The sequence below is a fragment of the Podarcis cretensis genome, assembly GCF_951804945.1.
Source record: "Podarcis cretensis genome assembly, chromosome: 5".
NCBI lineage: Eukaryota > Metazoa > Chordata > Lepidosauria > Squamata > Lacertidae > Podarcis > Podarcis cretensis.
The window spans coordinates 49,726,094-49,743,014 of NC_137174.1; the positions used below are offsets into that span (position 1 = coordinate 49,726,094).

The following is a 16,921-nucleotide window of genomic DNA, read 5'->3' on the forward strand; positions in this document are numbered from 1 at the left end:
GAGATACAAAAATCCTAAATGGGGATCTTGTTCTTCTCCCAAAATAGACCTCCCAAAAAGTGGGGCGTAGATACTAATAAGGAGTGATCCTGCAATTTTTTCATTCCTCGATTCAAAGACATATAGGACAATAGACGAACAAAAAAATACCACTTGCGGTTAAAAATAAATATAGAGGCTATCTTAATTTTTTAAAAAACAAAACAAAACCTGAGGGCGTGTGTAAAAAATATGAAGAAGCTGTCAAGGGAAGTGGGTGCAAAGGCGGAGGACAAGTGTTGCAACAGAGGCTTCCGACCAAGTCCCATTAAAATAAAAATCAATACCTCCTACTTCCGAGTAAACATGGTTAGGACTGCGCTGTGGGAAATGGAAGGAAACACTGCCTAGATGCAATGTACGGGGAACGTAAGGAGCTAAAACAGTAGAAAACCAGGATAATGCGACACTGATAGAAATAAAAACCTGAAAATGGGTCTATAGCTCTGAAGATGGGTGGAGACAGCACGAAAGAGCGGTGGGCGACTACCAGAGCGCCGCGCGTGAGCCACAGTTATGCGTGAACTCGGAGGGTGCGAAAGCAGACGTGGCGGCGTGGGTGGAAGGAAGAGAGCGCGTTTGCTGCCTTTCTCCGACGTGGGTGGTGCCGCCGCCCCCTTCCACCTGGGGGAAAGTGTGGCTTGGGGGCATCCAGTACCCCGGAGCAGGTCTCTATATGGCTGACTCTATGTACCTGCCCATGATCCCTTCCCTCGCACTCGCGCGCAATCCGGTTCGCTCCAGTTCGCGCAACGCGTCGCATTTCCGTCGAACAGTCCTCTCGGGCGGGAGGGCTCCGTCTAGCGCTCAGTCCCGCGGCCCAGTAACGCTGCCCGCGGCAAGGAAACGGCGCTCGGACCTCTAAACCGGGATACTGATGACTGAAGAAGAGGAAGGTGATTCGCGACGGGGTGGGCTGCGACCGATCGAGCCCCCCTTCCCCCAATAGTTACACGCACCCCGCTCTCCTAGGAGAAACTGACCGAAGGCTTGCAATCCTCTCCGCTTACCTGGGAGTAAGCCCCACTGAATTCAGTAGGGTTTACTTCTGAGTAGAGATGTATAAGATTGCCTTGGAAGAAACAGACGCCCGACCTCGTCAAGTTCCACAGCCACTCCCACCAGGCGATTAAAGAAAAATGCCACACTTTGGGACAGGAGCCTAGGCGACTGGTGCCTGCCTGCCTGCCCCCCTCCCCAGACACGAGGCGTGGAAAAACACCCGGGAGGAACAATCCGGAGAAGGCCAGGGGTCAGTGGACAATGGACAGCATGCCGAAGATCCCAGGCACTTCCAGACTTGAACCCTAGAGAGCTGGTCTCAGTGTAGACAAAACTGCGCTGGATGGAACAGTGTTTCTACTCAGCAGAAGGCAGCTCTCTATGTAGCTCTGTGGTCTGTCTCTGGATTCGTTGAAGTCTGTAGTATCTTGGGTTTCCAAGCATCCGAGGACTCGCCACGGGGGAGGAAGAAGAGAGGTGGCGGGAGGAGGAGCGGGATGGGGGAAGTTTGATTTCTTATTAAAGTGAGATTTCATTTCAAAGGCTTGTTCTTTTTTTCCACCACTCTGTGTGTGTGTGTGTGTGTGTGTGTGTGTGTGTGTTTTAAACTTTTCTTGCCAACGCAACGTGCTGTCGAAAGAGAAGAGAAGAGACGCTGCTTTTGACAACTCCAGCTCTGTGCCCTTTACGCCCTAAAGTTTATGGTATCTCCCAGTGTTGTTGTTTTTTTATTAAAAATGTTTAGGGGTACTCTCATTTTGACTCAAGAAAATCACCATTTTATAGTTCAAATCGAGAAAAATAAATACAGTAAATGGACAAAAGTACAAAGAGTCACAAAATGTTTAGGGGTATGTGTACCTCTGCGTACCCTCAGAAAAAGCACTGGTATCGCCTATAGTTAATGCAAATAGGCGTGGGAGACTGAAGGAATTCTTCTTCTTTGACGATCACTCGTAGCCGAGTAAGGTTGTCTTCCATGAACACAGACTTAACAGTGAGTCCATTATATTCAGCTCCTGAGCCATACAAATCTGTTGGGAATTTTATTTTATTTTTTAAGAGGACTATGTAAGGGAATAACACAACACACACTTAACTCCCAAGTCCCATTGAACTTGATATGGCTTACTTCTGAAAAGACACGTAAAGGCTCACGCTGTGAACCCAACATTTTATTTAAAAATCAAGGTAGAGTGAGGTTTGGGACTGTACTAGGTGAAGGATCACGGGCTCCCATATAAGCCGGCCCGAGATCGACCCTCAAAGCCTGTGGTTTGACTCGCAGTTCAGAACCATTCGATTGGCGCTGAGACCAGAGATAGGATCTTATCGGTGTTGGCCCCTTATCTTCGGAATTGCCAGCGGTGAAGACCCCTAGGATCTCCTCAGTGCTGGCTTTCAAGCAGATTACAAAATTTATTATTATTCCACTCAACATTTTATAGATGGCTGTATTCGGTTTCGTGCATTAGTTGCAAATTGGTGGGTTTTGTTTGCTTGATCTGTGCTATTCATTTATTAAGCGCTGCAAGCTTCCTTGTGAGAATTTTACTGTAAAAGGAGGGATATAAACGGACAAACAAATAAAGATGGATGTAGGCTTCTAGAAAGGCCGTTTTCCAGCCCAAGCCCGCCCGGATTTTCCCATAAATAAGTTGCACTGATTTCAATGGGACTTACTTCTCGGTAAATAAAATGCTAGCTAAATAGAACACAGCCGGATCCTGATCCAGATTTGTACACCCATGAAGTGTGGCTTGAGATTGCGGAGACTGAAGCGCAGTCCTGATTTGATTCACAAGTGAATTTGATTTTCCGGAATTTCTTCCCATCGGTTTGTATCCTGCCTGTGACTCAGGTCACCTTGGCCGTTCTGAAACCTTGGGCAGAAGTCCCAGACCCCAGTAGAATATAGATACATATACTTCTAGGGTCTGACTCTGCTGCACTTGTTATGGGAGCTAAAACTATTTTTTATGTGACGAAAGTTGTGCTTCAAGACCCGCGGTCCTATTCCCCGCCCCCAACAATTCTGTCTTCTTGTTGATATTCTGTAAACATTTAGGAGATCAGAACAGCAAGAAAGCAACGACGCCAGGCGCGGAGGTGTCTTTACAAAGCCCTTGTGGAGGGTAAGAGATTTGAACGAACAAGGCAGAGAGCTAGCAGAAGCGCGCGCCTCACTTGACGGCAGTTCGCAGTCGCGGTGGCAATAATGGCTGCTTACAGCCTACTTCTGAAAGTTCAGATAACTGTTCAAACACGTAAGTTTACACACACACACACACACACACACACAGAGAGAGAGAGAGAGAGAGAGAGAGAGAGAGAGAGAGAGGCAGCTTGTTCTCTTTCACAGAGAAATAGAAAAGCATCTAGGGTGTGTTTCTCAATATCATGTGTTGTTCGCTAAAAACAGCGAATAGTTCCGCTGAAACCTTTAAAGATTAACACATTTATGAAGGCCAAGAGTGCCAGCTTGAATAAAATATTTTTTGGGGGGTAAGCTCTGTCCCGCATAATTGATCACACGATGTGGTGTGCACACACCATTTGAATAACAATGCTCATCAACTGGGGGGGGGGCAGCCCCTTCACATGTTTTATTGGGGGAGCAAAGACCCCTCTGTCCATAGGAGTGGGCTCCTATGATGATGGGAGAAGTTCTTCTGAGAACTTCGTCAATGGTCCACTTTATTGTGTGCAAGAACACCGTTAGAAATTGATTCCAGCTGCTTACATCAGCATCGCCCTTCCATCTCTCTCTCTCTCTCTCTCTCTCTCTCTCTCTCTGCCCCCCTCCTCTTTTTATGTCTGGGCTCAGCCTTACCCTGTCTGTTTGGGTCAGTTTCAGTTTGTAGTATTATCTGATGGGACCTCAGATTTTGGGAAGCCCACCTTCCCTGGATAAAGGCAGCTGGAAGAAGCTGAGTCTAGTGGGGGGGATGGGGAAGCTGTGGCCATCCAGAAGTTGTCAGACTTTAAGGCTACATACACATTATTACTTAAAATCCAGTGAGGTCATTTCCCCTGCTGCATTTCAAGTTGCTTTCTTATGTTGCTGTACACACCAGGGGGGCAGGGATCTCTTCACCCATGCACAGTACCTGTTTTGTTTCCCTTTGCGAAACTCCAGTTCACTGAAACTATCATTTGGGCATGCACTGTCTTCTGGGCATGTGCAACAGCTGTCCTCAGTGTACACACCTCAGCTTAACTGCAGCTTCTGCTTTGGATGGAAGCTGAGGGACAGAGCATCCAGCAGAGCATTTCTCAAGATGCTACAGGACACAGGTGGATTGTGATTGATATCATGTGTACATGATTTCAAATACCGTTGGTGTGAGCGCACTGGAGTCAGAGTGTGACAGCCAGAAAGTGCCATGTGCAGCCTGCTTCCACTTGGTTGTGGCTGTTTTACACATTATAGAATCCAGAGAGTCTTTACCTCAAATAACTTGGTCACCATTAAATCAATTTAACAAATGTTTGGACACTTAGAGGGAGAAGTAAACTGAAAAGCAAAAAGTAGTAAAAACATCTTTTGTTTGTTCATGCTACTCAAGCATTTGCATGCATGCATATAATGATTTATATGGTAGATATATTTTGTTTGTTCTTGAGTATCCATACCTGAATACCTGAATGTCTTATAAGCCAATGTAAGACATGGTCCCAAGGGTGGGTTTCTATTTATCACTGGAGAACTGTGATACAGTCAGCAATGACTCACAGACAAAGAGAGAGAAAAGGCATTCCAAATATAACATTATTTCCAGAGCTTATGTTTCACCTAACATCCCTTTTAGCATAACCATTAAATGGAGGCAGTTCGTGTAATTGGTCAGCTGCAAGCCACTGAGTAATGGAACACAAAGCCATAAATTGTCCAGTGATGTACATGCATGAATCATCACAAGGTCTGCTCAGAGTTATAACTGAGATAAGCTGCCTTCCTAGGGATGTCAGGCCAATCATCCAATCAGTCATGTAACTGATGTGCATGTGTAGCAGAAACATCTACATTATTTTAGGTGCTATGGGGCTTAATAACGTATGGCAAGGGTATCACAGTTGCAGCTTCTCATTGTCCCAGTGTCTGTAGTGTAACAAATAAAGTGAAGTCAGCAACTGAATACTGCTGGTGTGGAAGGAGTAAAGTGGGGATCTGTGATTCCAGTCTTTTCTTCCTGTCAGAACTGGAACGGCTGGCTGAGCTCAGTCCAGGAGGAGACTAAGAGTGAGTGATCTTGACTGCTTTGAAAGAAGCAGTTGTGAGGCCCCCTGCAAAGAAAACCTTCTACTGCTTGGAACCAGAAAACCTTCTACTGCTTAAGATTCAGCATCTCCCATTTTAACCTGCCTGAGTACTGAGATATATTCAGAGAGGTCCTTCTCCAAATGCCTTTGCCTTCTGAGGTATTATGGTGATGGCCAAGGAAAGTACCTGTTCAGTAGTGATGCTGTTTTTGTGCAACTCTCTCCCCAGAGAGGCACACCTGGCATGGAGCCTTTTCTCCTTCCAGCATCAGGAAAAGACCTTTTTGCTTACCCAGACCTTTTTGTCTACTTTTGTATATGAATACTGGTGATCCCCTTTCTGAATCTGCTGCTGTACAAGTTATTGTACTGTCATTTGGTGGCTCATTACTATGTTAGGCTATCTTATATACTGTAAGTGTAAGTCACCCTAGGAAATCTATTCCATCAGGAGGGTAGGACATCCAGTTTTAATTAAAGCACAGATCATGTATATTATAATCCAAAACCTTACATTAAAAACAATGGTCTAAAACTCTCCTGAATGAGCTACTTCCTTTTGTGTGGTTTTAGTTGCTGCAGGGAGGGGAGGAGGAGGGACATAGGACTGGCTAGTTTAAAATAGTGTTTTAAACTCATCACCTAGATGGAACAACATCATCAAACGGCACCTAGAAATCACAATGGTAGCAGCAGAAAAGCAATGACTTTGTCATATTGTTTCTGAAAGCTATTCCTTACCCCCATATCTATGATATGGATAAAAACTTCATCCATGACTCCAAGGCCTGATAGTAATGTCAGACTAGAAGTCCACCTTCTCCTGTCTGGTTGGCAGGCAGAAGAAATATTTAATTTGCTGCTGCTGCCGCTGCTGTTACTGTTACTGTTTTTAATTTACCAAATTGAAGAGTACACATACCACATGGTGACCATTTTTATGGCTCAGTCGCTGAACAGCTTTGCATGCCATGCCTGATTCCACACTGGGGTATTTAGAGTGGTGTGAGAATGAATGTTAAAGCCAATGGGGCCATGCAACCCGCTTGATGTTAGCTGAGCCCCCAGAGCTGGTGCTTGTTGTCTCACAGGTGAAGATGCAGAAGCAAGTGGATGTTAACATTGTTTGGAATGGCCCATGGATTTCAAAGGCATTCTTCTAGCCAAGGAAGCAGGAAGGCCCAAAGGTGCAGAGGAGCAAACAGGAAAGAGCAACAAAGGATGCAAGACAGCATCATGCTAGTTAAAAGTGTGAGGCAGAGTGGTGCAGTTGGCAGCATATTGAGTTTCCAATCCTTGTTCATACAGGAAGCATAATAGTCAGCCTTGGGTAAGTATCTCTCAGGACTGTTGAGAAAATATGATGGGAAACCTATGTAGACTGAGTAGTGCTATTTAAAATGGTGTTAAATAATAGCCTACATCAAGGTGGACGACTTACCTTTCATTACCTTTGGACTTGGTGACAAAGTATCTGCTAGTGACTGTGTTGCACATTATTGTCCTACACTTTCTTTCATTTTGTTCAATACAGTTCACTTCGTATGCAAAGTGTGGTGGTAAATAATACCCTACATTAGAGGAACTGATTGTATATACAATTTATGTATACAAATAACTTTCATTTAAACTCTCAGTCAGAGGAGTTTTTTATATTGCTTTTCAGTATATATCTAGAGAGAGATGCTTCATCTTTGACCTTATATTTTTTAATGCATTGACTTCACATTTATTTTATACAGCAGCTGGGGGGCATGATGAAGGTGACAATATACCACCGCTCTTGCTTGCTGGCTTCTATTGGATGAAGTGCTTCCATTATATATGATACTGTGTACAACAGCACATGGTAACGGGCTTATTTGGCAAAATAACAGCATCTTAGTAATTTTAAGGGTCATGTTGATATCTCCCTTTTCTTCTATGTAATGGAGTGTGTTTAGGATTGCTGATTTTGTCCCTCTATTTCTAGAGTAAGTTAAAGCACTAGTCACAAGTGGAAAGAGTTTGAGTATGCCATCTTGGTCAGATTTCTTAGAGAGCTCTTTGACTGAGTGGCTTATAATCTTTCTTAGTAAGTAAATAAAATTAAAAATTAAAAAAATCCCAAATAGTATGTTCAAGTTACTGGGGGTTTTTTTGCTTGCTTGTTTGTTTTGTTTGTTTTTTTGCTAATGTGTACATACTTGGTTTTCAAACAATTATGACCTCCAGCTATGGAATGATCTCCCCTTAGAGGTGTGCCTGCCTCTCACATTATTGAGTTTCAGGCACCAATTAGAAACGACGAGTATCCCACAGTAATCCAGCATTGTACCACATCGACTCATCTGTATCCTATACTATTTAAATCTTAAATTTCTATCCAGCTCTTCCAAGGGAGCCCAGGGCAGCAAACAACAAGGCAGCAGAACAGAACAATTGGATCTGGGAGAAAGGAAACACCCTCCATTAAGGATGGAAAAACAAAGCATGGAAATGACAAATGATGCCTCCTCTCACTCTCTAACCTAACTCCACCTCTTAATTAGCATTGCCATAATAAAAGAAGAGTGTATCTGCAATAGCTGTGAGTACAGATTCAGCCTTGATCTCTATGAGAACAAATGGTTTCATTATTTTTAAACCAACACAGTCAACTCCATTCATTTGTTTGCCATTGTACAAATGTTAGATAATCCTTTTATGGATGTTAACAACTGCCTCTCATTTAGAGCACAGCCAATCTAATAGTTCAGGTGCGTTACATGGCCACATTTGACGAGCCTTCCTTTTAATTTGCTCAACAAGATTACTTTGTTACGGCATCAAGGCCTTCATGCTCTTCTAATTCATCTCCCTTTTTTAAAATAATTGAATCATTATTTTCGCTGAGGACTAAATTCCTTTGGTAAGTAATTTATAGACACATGTCAGGTATACTGCACTGAAAACAAGCTGCATGTCATGCAGTGGTTAAATGTCTGCTGTCAGCTTTCTCAAGGACAGAGGCCTTCACCAGTCTGGTGCTGTCCAGATATTTTGGACTACAAGCCAGGTATGCTGGCTGGGGCTGATGGGAGGACACCAGGTCAGGGAAGACTGAAGTAGAGCAATGCCTCTCTCTGGAAGCACATCATCAGGAGGTCCCAGTCTACGAGGATGCTAAGGTATACGCTTAAATTAAGTGACTATTTAAAGACACCCTATGATTTCTCACTCGACTGCCTCTTATTCCATTCCTCTTTTTTAGATGTTGCAGTAGTAACCAACTGCTATGAGAGAAAAAGAGCATAGATTTTTTTTTCTTGTGGTGAGAAGGTTCACACGCTGAATAACCTGGCAAATAGAAGTATATATATATATTACCTGCTTTACTGATTTGAGTAAGCTCTTCTATTCTAGCCTGATCATGTGGTTCAACCCTAGCTAGGTCACAAGAAACAGATATCCTGGGAGTTGGTGGCAAAGCATAGACTATACTGGGACGGAAAGCCCCTTAAGGCCTGATGTCTCACTGAATCGCTAGGCTTACTGGCTATGGGGTATGGCTGTGCTGCCAGATTTTCTTTGGCACAGCTCAAGGTGTGTGGACACAGGAGAGGTTGTACATGCCATTGTTCTGAGGCTTTGAGCCAGGTTAATGTTGCCTGGAAAAGGGAAGGCAATGTCTTACATAAATATCTGATACTATGTGTGCCCCCTCAAGCAGTTACATAAAAGATAGATTTGCATGAAAGAAAGATGTGACACCATCATCGGGGAAGTTTTTAAAGGTTTAGGGAATATCATACAATCCATTCCTGCCATCTTCCTGCCGTTGTGGCAGATTAAGCCCTGTCTGAGAGTTTCCTAATTTACACTCACTTGTTTAGAGTCATAAATACGTAGATCTCATTTTACTTAAATGCATTAGTTCCCCAATCCAGCAACCTTATTTAGCTAAGTGTATCTCCTATCTAAGGCACGCAGGGATATTTATAAAGCTGAAATTCTATGGAAAAGCTGGTGGAAGATTATTTTATTTCACAGAACAGGGATTCATTTGAAGTACAAAATACAAGATGAAATAAGTAGGTGCAATAAGGTACAGTATATTTTCTGATCATTATAGCATCTCTTTCATGTTCTAGCTCGATTACAATTTATGCAGTAAATAAGCTCTACATTTTAATCATCTACTGGAAATAGATCAAATACAAACAAATGCTGTTTTAAAAACTGTATCAGAATAGACATCACCTAGGCATGTCATTAAAATCTTGGGGCAGCACGAGGGGACCAGGATTAGATTTTTGTGCAACAAGACTGTGAACTGAGCTCTGATACTAAAACAAATTAGAAATTCTTTGTTCCAGTCAGCTGTACAACACAGGTTCTGTTATTTACACTTTCCTGGGCTGAGCATATGCAGAGAAGCATGCTGTTCCTTAATTTTATAATACCTCCACCCAGTCACTATTTTGCACCCAGCTCTGGTTGCTGGACTTTGAGGTTCTAGTAAAAAGATGATGAAGATCCGCCAATCCTGACATCTGCTCACCTCTGAAATAGATCACCTTAGAGCTATGATTCTGTATTTATTGAAGAAGGCCCCTTCGGACAAATTCACCAATAATGCACTATTATTGAGTCAAGAACATGTTGCAAAATACACTTGTAATGAAGCATCAGTCTGGAAGGGCCTGATATTTTATTTTGAGACGTGCAGGGGCTGAACATTACCACGCCTATTCAGTTTGGCACATTTTCACTATGAACTTTTCAGCCAGCTACACTAAAGCAGCATATTTATTTTTTTAATATTTTAAACAATATTTTGCACACTTCAATAAATTATTAAAACTTGCAAAAGCCTGGAAACAGCAGATTCCCCTATCCAGCAACTGTTTCCGTCATTTTGCAAAGAAATTAAGCAAGCCTATAATCAATTATAATGAAGTGCTATTGCATGGAAACGTTAATATAAGCAAAAATAGCATGTTACTATACTATTTGTTTTTAAGATAAGCATGTTGCTGAAATGACTTGCTCAGGTGAATTTTCTCTCTCCCATCTATGTGGCACTTATGCCCAATAGCACTGATGAAACACAGCAAAGTATACACCTACACACAGAAAACGCTAGATTCACTGAAGTTCTAAAGTCTTTTACAGTTTTACATAGAGGTTACAGCAATGACTGGTTCATGCTAAAAGTCCCTAGTCTGGAAGAGAAACTTCAATGAGTATGCAGCAAAAGCAGCCATCTCTCTCTCAAACCATCTTCAGCTATCTAAAATGGGTAACCAACACGATGCCCTCCAGACGTTTGAGGACTACAGCTGCCATAACTCCAGATCACTGGTGGTGCTAGCTGGGGCTGATGAGAGCCATAGTCCAAAACATCTGGAAAGCACTACCTCAGCTACCCCTGCTCTAAAACAAGGATGGATAATTTGTACTTCTCCATATGTTGTTGGACTGCTATTCACCTCATCCCTAAGCATTAGCTACACTAGCTGGGGCTGGTGGGTGCTGGGGTCTGTGAAGATCTTGGAAGGCCACAAGTTAGCCACCCTAGCCAAGAAAAACCCAACAGCATATAGTCTGTCTCCATCTTAAATTTATTAAGGTATCCATCTGCTAAGTCTTTAACATTAACATTCATGTGTACGCCTCCAGGAATGTAGTTCCTACTTATGAAGAAATTAGGTTTTCCTCTTCAGAATTCAAGAAGAAACAAAAAACAAAGGCAGCACCTGACCTAACTAAGCAATTGTGAGAGAAAAAAGGCATTTGGGAGCTGACAGTTAACAAGACGAAGAATGCATTCCACACAAGAAAGCCTTCTATTCTGGCACACTGGTGGTCATCTGATAGACGGGAGAAATAATCCAGAAATTATAAGAATAAACAGGTAAAATAAGCTAGGATGGTGTTGTGAAAAAAGCAGTGGCTCTGAACGTTAAAGTTATTATCATTATTTGTTAAATTTGTTAGTCGCTTAGTCTTTCCCTAGGCAATTCAAAGTGATTTACAAACAAACCCACAAAGATACATTAAATTCCAGTTCCTTTTGTCTGAAAGAACAAACCAAACCCCTTGCATAATGTCTAGTACCAAATACAACCTATAAATAACATGGACAAACAATTGAACAGCAATCTGTCACAATGGGTGTGGGTGTGGAGGAAAGTATGAGGTTGTGGCTGAAGGATGCAGCAAGTTGCTCCTCACCTGCCTCTTACTCTGAGTAGGCAGGGGTTAATGCTGCAAATAGCCTGCGATGGCTTCTGAGGTTCCAGCTGGCTCAGTAACTTTGGAGTGAGGGGAAGGGGGGAGAACATTCTGCAACAGGTAACAGGCTCCACTTCCAACTTCTCCTCCTTCTGCAAATTTCATCTCTTGCCTTTAAAGGATTATACCTTTGACTCCTGATAGGATAAGCTAATGAAATGAAGACTTTTGCCCTTGTTCCTGAGAAGGCTGGGCTCTCAGCTGGGACTCATAAGGGCTCAAAACACAGGAATTAACCAATGACAGGGCAGGCCCAGGATGTTTTCCTGCCTAAAGGGAAAGACAAGGTGGTGCCTCCTCCTATTCCATGCCCATAAGCTGATTAGATTGGCAGTTGAATCATACACAGCAGGAATAGCCTGGGGACCACCATCATCACCCTGCTGAATCTACTGCATAAGATGGTCACCTTACTTTACCTAATGATAGGGCCAGCACTCAACACAGAAAGTATGTAAGGCTGATAGCTGTAGACCCCTTCTAAACCATATATACAAATAGTAACCTTTCTGAGGCATGAAGATAGTGTTTACCAAAAACAGTGAAAAAAGACAGTTAAGCAATGCCATGCCACATCATCTAATAAGCAGCAAATTCTTAACAAACTAGTACTTGATCAAAAAGGAAAAAGAGAAAAAAAGCAAAAAAAAAAAAAAAAAGGACAGAAGGAAGGAGATGGATGGGATCCAGTGATGAACAAGTGGGCTTCCACTCATGCAATGGAACTTCACTTTCCTCTTCTCCCTGCACCTCCTAAGCATGTCCAAAAATCTAGTCCAGGGCATAGCTGTCAACCTTCCCTTTTTTTGTGGGAAATTCCCTTATTCCAGCGCCATTTCCCGCTGCTTCCTGCTGCTATCCCGGATTGTTAGATATCCCGTAGACTGTCCCCGGGACAGGTGAGGCTGCTGATCCCTTATTTTCAGCTATGGTCCAGGGGTGTCTCCCTAAACCTCTGGAGCAGATTTTGAGGATTCTTGTAGGGTTGGGGGGAGGGGGAGAAAGATGATGTCCCACTGCAAGAGTGGAAGATCATTCTGCTGGCGCGCAGGCAGCATTTGATTCACCCTCATATACACAACATTCAACTCTATATACAAAACTTTGCATCCTAAAAATAGAAGGCAAATGCCAATAGCATCATTGCTAGCAATTTAAGTGGTAAGGAAGCACTAAACCTATGACATATTGTTCGCACACTTTAAAAATTGAGTCAGGATCTCATAAAACTTTTTGATAAGAGTTAGACTTAGTTTCAAAATACTGTAAGTTATCTAAGTTGAAACAGAACCATTGTCCATATCCTCTGTTCCACACTCCTTCACATTCCAATTTTTAAGCAGCCCCTTCACATTGGCTGTGGGGAGGGACTCCTGCTGCGGTGAGGCCTCGGACCATCGGCTGGGTGAGGACTGCAGGGCCTGCTCCCTTCCAAGGCCTTTTCCAAATGGCCCAGGGGGCATGGCCCAGGCCCTTATTTGGAACAAACTTTTGGGGAAGTGTGGGAAGTGTTCTGTCATTGCTTCCCTGTTCCAGGTGGTTAATGTGCTTTAAAATGTCCTCAAACAGTCGGTGGCAATTTAAATTTTTATTTCTTTTTTCCCTTTTTTCCTTTGTTGGGGGTGGGTGGGTGGGATGGATATTTGGTTGGGGATTAATTTTAGTATAATTATTCTGTTCTTTTGTTGTTGTTGTTTTATTGGTTCTGTATAGTTTGTGTTTTGTTTTAAGGGGTGGGATCAGGGCTGCCTGGGAGTGAGGCCCCAGCCAACACGATGGCTGGGACAAGTTCCACAGGGGGGGAAGCACTGGGACATCCGAACTCGGTGATCATGGGCAGGAGGCGGAGTTACGCTAAGACCAGACCATGTCATTACCAAGGAGGCAGGTTTAGTCCTTGTTTGAAGACTATCCCTGCCTCCGGGTCTGGCCTTGACTGGATGGATACTGGAATCAACAGGGGAAACCCACATGACCTGAAGGTGTTGCTGTGTAATACCAGGTCAATGATGAATAAAACCACTGCCATCCACGACCTGATTGTGGATGGAGGATTTGACCTTGCATGTGTGACAGAGACCTGGTTGGAGGAAGCAGATGGGCCTGTCCTTGCCGCTCCTTGCCCACCAGGTTTCTCTTATGCACAGCAACCCAGGTCATGTGGGCGGGGAGGGGAGGTTGCAGTGATTTTTAGGAAGTCACTAGCTTGCACCGGGCGTCCTACTGGGAAGATCCAGTTTTCTGAGTGCATGTTCTGGAAGCTGGGCAATAGGGGCAGTAATGGATTCCTTTTGGTGTACCGACCTCCCCGCTGCACCAAGGATTCCCTGTCCGAGCTGCTTCAGGTCGTGGCGGATTTTCTCCTGGAGACACCTAGTTTGGTTGTCCTAGGGGATTTTAACATCCATGTCGACACGACCTTACAAGGGGCTGCTCGGGACTTCGTGGAAAGCATGGCCTCCATGGGGCTGTCCCTGAATAAGTTTGGCCCAACTCATAGTCATGGACATGCCTTAGACCTGGTGTTCACCTCTAGTGATGTGGGTGATCTGACACTAAGTAAAAGTGAAACAAAAGAAGTGCCATGGTCAGATCACTTCCTGGTGCAAATGGACTTCTCTGCGACCCTTCCCCTCTGCAGGGAGGTGGGACCAATTCGGATGGTCCGCCCCCCACCACTTAATGGATCCAAATGGTTGCCAGAGAGTGGTAGGGGATGCTTTATCCCATGTTGATGGCCTTTCAGCTGATTCCCTGGTGGCCCACTGCAATGCGGAGTTAACCAGGGCTATTGACTGTCTGGCTCCGAAGTGCCCTCTCCGATTGCATGGAGCCCGGACAGCCCCATGGTTTTCTTCGGAGGTGAGGGCGATGAAACAATCTCTGAGATGGCTAGAGCATCGGTGGCAGAAAACTCACTCCGAATCTGACCGGACACAGGTTAGAGCTCAACGTTGAGCCTACCAAGTGGCGATAGCGACAGCGAAGAAGACTTTCTTCACCACCTCTATTGCATCTGCAGAAAATAGTAGCAGGAGACTCTTTCAGGTGGTTCGCAATTTAACAGAACCACCTTTACCACCGGGGCCTTGTAAAGACCCCAAGATCTCCTGCAACGATTTTGCAAAGTTTTTTGCAGATAAAATCACTCATATTCGGAAGGAGCTAGACACCACCGTGGGAGCAGTGCCGGGGCGGGAGAGTGCTGGAGCTCTGTCTAGTCAAGTTGCATGGAATCAATTTCAATCCGTTACCCCCGAGGATGTGGACAGGCTGCTGGGACGCGTGAAACCAACCACCTGTCTCCTGGATCCTTGCCCATCCTGGCTAATAAAAGCAAGCCGGGAAGGACTGGGCGATGGGCTCTGCGGAGTGGTGAATGCTTCCCTCTGTGAGGGAACATTCCCAGATCCGCTGAAAGAGGCGGTCATTAAACCGCTTCTTAAAAAACCATCTTTAGACCCGGCCAGTATGGCTAACTATCACCCAGTCTCAAATCTTCCATTCTTGGGCAAGGTGATTGAGCGCGTGGTTGCTGAACAACTCCAGGCAGGCCTGGAGGATGTGGACCATTTGGATCCCTTCCAATCGGGATTCAGGCCTCATCATGGGACTGAAACTGCCTTGGTCGCGCTGGTTGATGATCTCCGGCGAGCTAGGGACAAAGGTGAGAGTTGTTTCCTAGTTCTGCTGGATCTCTCAGCGGCCTTTGATACAATCGACCATAACATCCTTCTGGACCATCTAGAGGGGCTGGGAGCTGGGGGCACTGTTATACAGTGGTTTTGCTCCTTCCTCCTGGGCCGTGTTCAGAAAGTGGTGGTGGGGGATGAGTGTTCAGACCCCTGGGCCCTCACTTGTGGGGTGCCTTAGGGTTCTGTCCTCTCCCCCATGCTTTTTAACATCTATATGAAGCTGCTGGGAGAGATCATCAGGGGGTTTGGACTGGGTGTCCATCAATATGCAGATGATACCCAGCTCTACCTCTCTTTCAAATCAGAACCAGTGAAGGCGGTGAAGGTCCTGTGTGAGTGCCTGGAGGCGGTTGGAGGATGGATGGTGGCTAATGGATTGAAGTTGAATCCTGACAAGACAGAAGTACTGTTTTTGGGGGACAGGGGGCGGGGTGGTGTGTAGGACTCCCTGGTCCTGAATAGGGTAACTGTGCCCCTGAAGGGCCAGGTGCGCAGCCTGGGAGTCATTTTGGACTCACAGCTGTCCATGGAGGCGCAGGTCAATTCTGTATCCAGGGCAGCTGTCTACCAACTCCACCTGGTACGCAGGCTGAGACCCTACCTGCCCGCGGACTGTCTGGCCAGAGTGGTGCATGCTCTAGTTATCTCCCGCTTGGACTACTGCAATGCGCTCTACGTGGGGCTACCTTTGAAGGTGACTCGGAAACTACAACTAATCCAGAATGCGGCAGCTAGACTGGTGACTGGGGTCGGCCACCGAGACCACATAACACCGGTCTTGAAAGACCTACATTGGCTCTCAGTACGTTTCCGACCACAATTCAAAGTGCTGGTGTTGACCTTTAAAGCCCTAAACGGCCTCTGCCCAGTATACCTGAAGGAGCGTCTCCACCCCCATCATTCTGCCCGGACGCTGAGGTCCAGCGCCGAGGGCCTTCTGGCGGCTCCCTCATTGCGAGAAGCAAAGCTACAGGGAACCAGGCAGAGGGCCTTGTCGGTAGTGGCACCCACCCTGTGGAACGCCCTCCCACCAGATGTCAAAGCGATAAATAACTACCTGACATTCAGAAGACATCTTAAGGCAGCCCTGTTCAGGGAAGTTTTTTATCTGTGATATTTTAGTGTATTTTTGGTTTCTATGGAAGCCGCCCAGAGTGGCTGGGGAAACCCAGCCAGATGGGCGGGGTACAAATAATAAATTATTATTGTTGTTGTTGTTGTTGTTGTTGTTGTTGTTTCATGCTTCCTTTCAGAGACAGTTAATGCAGCAGAAAACTAGAAATTAGCATCCAAAAGGAGATTTTCCCGTACTTCCTGTAGTGCCATTACTATATATATTTCAGTGTTTTCTTAGCCTCAGTCAGGTTTCTACACTGTGTTATGGTGGGAAATCTTTTGGTTGTCTGGAGTGAGTGAGGAATGCATATTTCTTTCCCATTAAGGGATCAGTGAAGATGGGGTATATGGTTCAAAGGCTGGCTGCCGGGCTCCGTAAGTTCCATAGCTGCAGGATCCGCAGGATCCTCAAGGGGTCAGTGCTTGGAGAGGCCATTCCATGGCTGCACAAAGTAGGCATGGGAAAATGGGGGTTGGGGAAGAAGAGTTAGAGAATGGCTCAAAGTCACTTTGAGTCACTGGCTCAAAGACTGCAGATAATACATAGA

At 44.9% G+C, this 16,921-nt stretch overlaps 1 long non-coding RNA gene across 1 annotated transcript in view; it reads left to right on the forward strand.

The window, feature by feature from the left end:
* Nucleotides 1-16,320, forward strand: part of LOC307216487 — a 302,624-nt gene extending 286,304 nt beyond the window's left edge. Inside the window, exon 2 of the long non-coding RNA XR_013839122.1 lies at nt 16,182-16,320. This is a non-coding gene — a long non-coding RNA (uncharacterized lncRNA). The remainder of the gene's footprint in view (nt 1-16,181) is intronic.
* Nucleotides 16,321-16,921: the final 601 nt, after the last annotated feature.